This window comes from Furipterus horrens, unplaced genomic scaffold, assembly GCF_987537825.1.
Source record: "Furipterus horrens unplaced genomic scaffold, mFurHor1.1.pri manual_scaffold_2, whole genome shotgun sequence".
In the NCBI taxonomy this organism is placed as follows: Eukaryota; Metazoa; Chordata; class Mammalia; order Chiroptera; family Furipteridae; genus Furipterus; species Furipterus horrens.
Genome location: NW_028327172.1, coordinates 187904035 through 187910263, shown reverse-complemented (window position 1 = coordinate 187910263; position 6229 = coordinate 187904035).

The following is a 6229-nucleotide window of genomic DNA, read 5'->3' as shown; positions in this document are numbered from 1 at the left end:
ACTTCCCAGACAAGAAAAAGCTAAAGGAGTTTATCACCACCAAAGCATTATTAAATAAAATTTTAAAGGGTCTTCTTTAAGAAAAAGAGGAAAAAGATAAAAAATATGAGTAATAAAATGGTATTAAATACATATCTATCAACAATTCCTTTAAATACAATAGATTAAATGTTCCAATCAAAGGACATATGGTAACTGAACAGATAACAAAACAAGACCCTTACATATGTTCTCTATCAGAGACCCACTTCAGACCAAAAGACACACACAGACTGAAAGTAAAGGGATAGAAAAGGACATTTCATAAAAATGGAAGAAAAAAAAAGCTGGCTTAGCAATACTTACACCAGACAAAACAGATTTTTAAACAAAGACTAAAACAAGGGACCCCAAAGGACCCAGAAACTCCACTTATAGGTATTGATCCAAAAAAACCCAAAACACTAAATTGAAAAGACATATAAATCCATATGTTCATTGCAGTGTTATTTACAATAGCCAAGATATGAAAGCAACCTAAGTGTCCATCAATAAAGGAATGGATAAAGAAGTGGTGCATATATACATTGAAATATCATTCAGCCATAAAGAAAGACATCCTGCCATCTGCAACAGCATAGGTGGACCTGACTTATTTCATGTATACTAAGTGAACTAAATCAGAAAGAAAAAGAAAAAAAAGCCAGATGATTTCATTTGTATGTGGAATCTAAAAAACAAAGTAAACAAATAAGCCACACAGAAACAGACTTATAGATACAGAGAACATTTTGATGGTTGCCAGATTGGAGGGGTGTTGGGCAGATGAGTGCAAAAGGTGAAGGGATTAAGAAGCACAAATTGGTAGTTACAGAATAGTCACAGGGATGTAAAGTACAGCATAGAGAAGATAGTCAATAATTGTAATGACTATGCACAGTTCAGGTGGATATTAGATTTATCAGCGTGATCACTTCATAAGTTATATAAATGTCCAATCATGGGGTTGTACATCTGAAACTAATATAATATTGTATGTCAACTGTAATTTAAAAGTAAAAGTGTTTTTTTAAAAAGAATCACTATATACTGATAAAATATGGTAGGAGATGTGTAGAGGGTAGAAATATAAGATAGCTGAGGCAAAGTGCCTAGAACATAGCACTTACTCGTTTAATTTTCAACATTTCTTTCTACCCAATTCCTTAGAACTTTTGGTATACTCACAGGATATATTCAAAGTAAACAGGTAGAAGCAGATGTGGTTCTCCCTCTCACACAAAACAAAGGAAGAACACCCAGTAAGACAAAGCTGATCCTCAGCCCCCAGCTTCTCTGTTCTGAGCCCATTCTTACCCCTGACTCAGAGGCAAATGTTCCTTCCATTAAGGACTCTAATTGGCTTTCTCTCCCATTATCAAAACAGCCCTTAGGAGAGACTCTGAAACTTACTCTTATTAAAAAAAATTATTTATTTATTTTATTTATTTTTGGAAAGAGGGTAAGGAAGGGAGAAAGAGAGGGAGAAAAACATCAACGTGAGAGAGAAACATCAACTGGTTGCCTCTCACGCACATCCCTACTGGGGACCAGGCTCAACCCAGGCATGTTCCCTGACCAGGAATCAAACCCAAGACCTTTTGTTTTGCAGAACAACACCCAACCTACTAAATCACATTGGTCAAGGCGAAACTTCTTCTTCTTCTTCTTCTTCTTCTTCTTCTTCTTCTTCTTCTTCTTCTTCTTCTTCTTCTTCTTCTTCTTCTTCTTTTTTTTTTTGTATATCTTATTATGTTGTTACAGTAGTTCCAATTTTTTCCTCTTTGCTTCCCTCTTCCCAGTACCCCCCTCCCCTCCAGCAATCCCACCCCTCTTAGTTTGTGTCCATGGATGGTGCATATAAATTCTTTGGCTTCACCCTTTCCTATATTATTCTTAACTTTCCCCTGTCTATTTTGTACCAACCAATCATACTTCTTAGTCCCTGCACCATTTCCCCATTTCTCCCCCTTGCCCCTCCCAGCTGATAACACTCCAAATGATCCCCATACCTATGATTCTGTTCCTATTCTGGTTTGCTTAGTTGGATATGTTTTCATTTTTTAGATTCAGTTCTTGATAGTTGTGAGTTCATTGTCATTTTAGTGTTCACAGTTTTGATCTTCTTTTTCTTAAGTAAGTCCCTTTAATATTTCATATAATAATGGCTTTGTGATGATGAACTCTTAACTTTACCTTGTCTGGGAAGCACTTCATCTGCCCTTCCAGTCTAAATGATAGCTTTGCTGGATTGAGTAATCTTGTTTGTAGGTCCTTGCTTTTCATCACATTGAATACTTCTTGCCAGTCTCTTCTTGCCTGCAAAGTTTCTTTTGAGAAATCAGTTGATAAGTCTTATAGGCACTCCTTTGTAGGCAACTCTCTGCTTCTCTCTTGCTGCTTTTAGGATTCTCTCTTTATCTTTCACCTCTCACGTTTTAATCATGATGTGTCTTGGTGTGGTCCCCTCTGGGCCCAGCTTGCCCAGGACTCTCCGTGCTTCCTGGACTTGTATGTCTATTTCCTTCGCAAAATTTGGGAAGTTTTCCTCCATTACTTTTTTACATAAGTTTTCCATTCTTGCTCTTCCTCTTCTCCTTCTGGCATCCCTATGATTTGGATGTTGGCACATTTGCAGTTGTCCCAGAGGTTCCCAAGCCTCTCCTCATTTTTTTCAATTCTTGTTTCCTCATTCTGTACTGTTTGATTGTTTTTTTTTCTTCCTTATGTTCCAAATCATTGATTAGAACCCCGGTCTCCTTCCCTTCACCATTGGTTTTGTGTTGATTTTCCTTCGTTTCACTTAGCACAGCCTTCACTTCTCTTATGCGTCTGCCATAGTCAAGCATATCTGTCAAGCCTGTGAGCATCTTTATAACTAGTGTTTGGAAGTCTGCACATGTTAAGTTGGCTGTCTCCTCATCTGTTAGATTGGCTATCTCCTCATCACTTAGTTCTCCCACTGGACCCTTGATCCTTTCCCCCTTTTGGGCCATACTCCTCTGTCTCCTCATTGTGACAGGCTCCTGTGTTTGTTTGCCTCTGCATATTAGGTAGAGCTGTTGCTCCTGTTACGTTGTAAGTGTTGGAACCTTAGGGATTCATCAGTACAGGGAGACCTGTTTCACCATGTTGTGATGCTGTATGTGGGGGAGGGGTCCGAGAGGGAACATTGCCTGGCCAGCACTCTCCCCTTTTCCAGGCATTTCTCCCACTTCCGTGTGGGACTGGCGCCCCTCTAGCTGCTGTTCTGGCTGTCGTTCCCAGAGTGGGTGGGTCTGCGGACAGTCTAGGACCATGGGGGTCCTTTAAACAATCGGACTCTGCTGAGAGACCAGCAGTTTCTGCCTCCGCCCCAACCCCCACTGGTTTGCACAGTCAGGAGCAATGAGGCTTGATTTTCCATGGTGCTGGGACCGTGAGCTGTGCAGTCTCATGGAGCTGGGAATTCTCCCCAGGTGTCCCTCCTGACTTTTGAAAACATGTAACTGTGCTTTCTGCCGGCCTGCCACTGCTGCCACTGCTGCCACACCACCACACCATGCCATCTCCACCCCAGCTCCGCCCCTCCTACCTGTCTGGATGAGTATTTCTTCTTTATATCTTTGTTTGTTGGATTTCCATGCAGTTTGATTTTCTGGAACTTCTGGTTGTTTCTAGTTTTGAGGTAGTTGTATTCCTTCTTAGTTGTGGAGGGAGAGGCAGCATGTCTGTCTATGCCACCATCTTGGCTGGAAGTCCAAAACTTATTCTTGATAAGGTGTAAATGATATAATAGTAAACATGTTGTACTGTAGTTTCTTTTAAATGCATTTTCATGTTTGGAGCATGACACATGAATGAGAGTGTACCAAAAGAGAGATTTATTTCAAAGGAATTGGCTCACATGATTGTGGAGTGGAGGCTGGTATGTTCAAAATTTAGTGGGATGGGCTTGTAGGACAGATACTCAGGAAAGAGCTACAGTTCAAGTCCAAAGGCAGTCTGCTGGCAGAATTCCTACTTGCTCAGGGTCGGCCAGTCTTTGTTCTATTAAGTCCTTCAACTGATTGAATGAGGCCCGCCCACATTATGGAGGGTAATCTGTTTTACTTAAAGTCCACCTATGTAAATATTACTCTTATCCCCAAAATACCTTCATAGAAATATCTAGAATAATGTTTGACCAAATAGCTGTTCATCGTGGCCCAGCCAAGCAGAACCATAAAATTAACCATCCTAATACCTTAAATTGAAATACATAGAAATTGCTAGTATCAATCAGCAGACAGAATTGATATTTGGGAACTAAGAAAAAAAACCTTCTTCTGTTCACTGAATCCACAATACATGACTGCATACTAGCAGGGTGGATTATAAACCCAACGACATTCCCTTGGTTACCTTAGCTCTCTCCCAAAGTCTGGAATTTAAGAGAAAGCCTTTTCAAATACTTATTTTTCCTGACTCAGTAGCCAAGACAATTGTCCTCCAACAGAGGTACCGACCTACACCACTACTGCTTTAATTATGATAAGGTTTTTGGTCTCTCTCCCCTGAAGATCAACAGCAGCTGTGAGCAGGAAGGCCAACTTCTGCCTCGTTAGCATTCCCCCCACTTCTGCCCAGCACAGTTTCTAGCAAATAATTGCTTCCCAATAAATAATTGCTTGCTAAGTAGGCAAAAAACAAATTGTGAAAGACAAACAGCTCCCTGGTGTTCCCCTGTTTGGCATGACTTTCCAAGACACTCCTCATCTTTAGAGATTGACAGATTGACTCATTCCAAAGCTGATATCAATGATTATTAGATTTGTGTTTATTTTCAGTTGATAGCATCACAGGTCTTCCAGGTGAATAAATGGAGTCACTTCTACATTCATACTGTGGTGACAGAAACTATTCTTTGAATTGTTTTACTGATTATTCTGCAGAAAGAAAGCATTTTCGCACCTTTGGAAAATTCTCAATTTAGGCAGAAACTCATGCATATCAAGGGCTTTTGCCAAAGAAACTAAAATGCCCCAGAGATGGGCAATGACTATTTGCCTACGGGAAGGATATGTTCAGGGTTTGAGGATTATCACAGGAAGAACTCAGAGCCTCCTCTCCCAGGCTGACATCTGCGCTGTTCTTTTCATTTGCTTCTTATTCCCCAGCAAATACCTTTAATTATAATATGTATCAGGTACCAGCAAATCCAGAAAAGGGCATCACATCTAACGGAATCTCTCTGACCTTTAGAAACTGGCACGCCTCTCTTGGTTCAGGTAGTGCAGCCTCTTAGTTTACTTGGAACATGTTTTCTTTTCTGGGAAAGCTCGCGTCTCCTTCTCTCACCCATGCAAGGGTCCTCTTAGCGTTGTCTTCCACTCCAGACGTGTGGGTGGCTACGCCAGGGCTCTGTCTGGGACCGGGTTTCCACCAGGGGGCGCAGGAAGGGAGCGACTGTGAGAAGCACCACTTCCCAGAACAGCTCCCACAACCACCTTAAGGCACAACAAACAAACCTCTGATGAAAAGCTGTGGGGCCACTGCAGTCTGGGAAGCAAAGCTGGCGGCGGTCCTTCCGTTTCTAATGTTTTGAGGTTTATGTATCAGCGTAACCTCGTGTTCATCCCCTGGCATTTCCGATGTCAGAGTTTCGTTTTGAATCAGTGGTTCAAGTGAAATTCATTCCTATTGAATTTTGTCATAATAACTGGCAGATGGCTAGTGATTTTTATTAAAAAATATGAATAACTGGCTCATTTTCTAGAGCTGTCCTGAACAAAACACCTGGCTAATCGCCCACCACCCACATATTCCAGGTCGTGGCTTTCAGGTGAGGAATTCTGGTGCCAATGGCACCTGCTTCGGGGATCTGGGTGATTAGAGCTGAGCCTCTAAGTTCACTGCAAGATATGCCTTTTTTTAGAAATTTACTGAAAGGCCAAACTTCCTCGTGCCTGTCATAAATTCCCACCACAGAACTATTTCTTAAGGGCCTTTTGAAGACAGACACATTTTCATTGACTTAACCTGTTACCTGGGAGGCATGACGCATAGCTAGCTTTCTTTAGCATGGATTTATACCTCTAATCAGGCATCAGGAGAAGCTTTCCAAGAACCCACACCAATGAAGGAGAAAAGAAGGAAGGAAGGAGGAAGGGAAGGGGGAAAAAGGGGAAAAAACACTGAGGTTTTTATTAAAATGTTTTTTCATTTTAGAAATTTATCCTTTATACTGAGT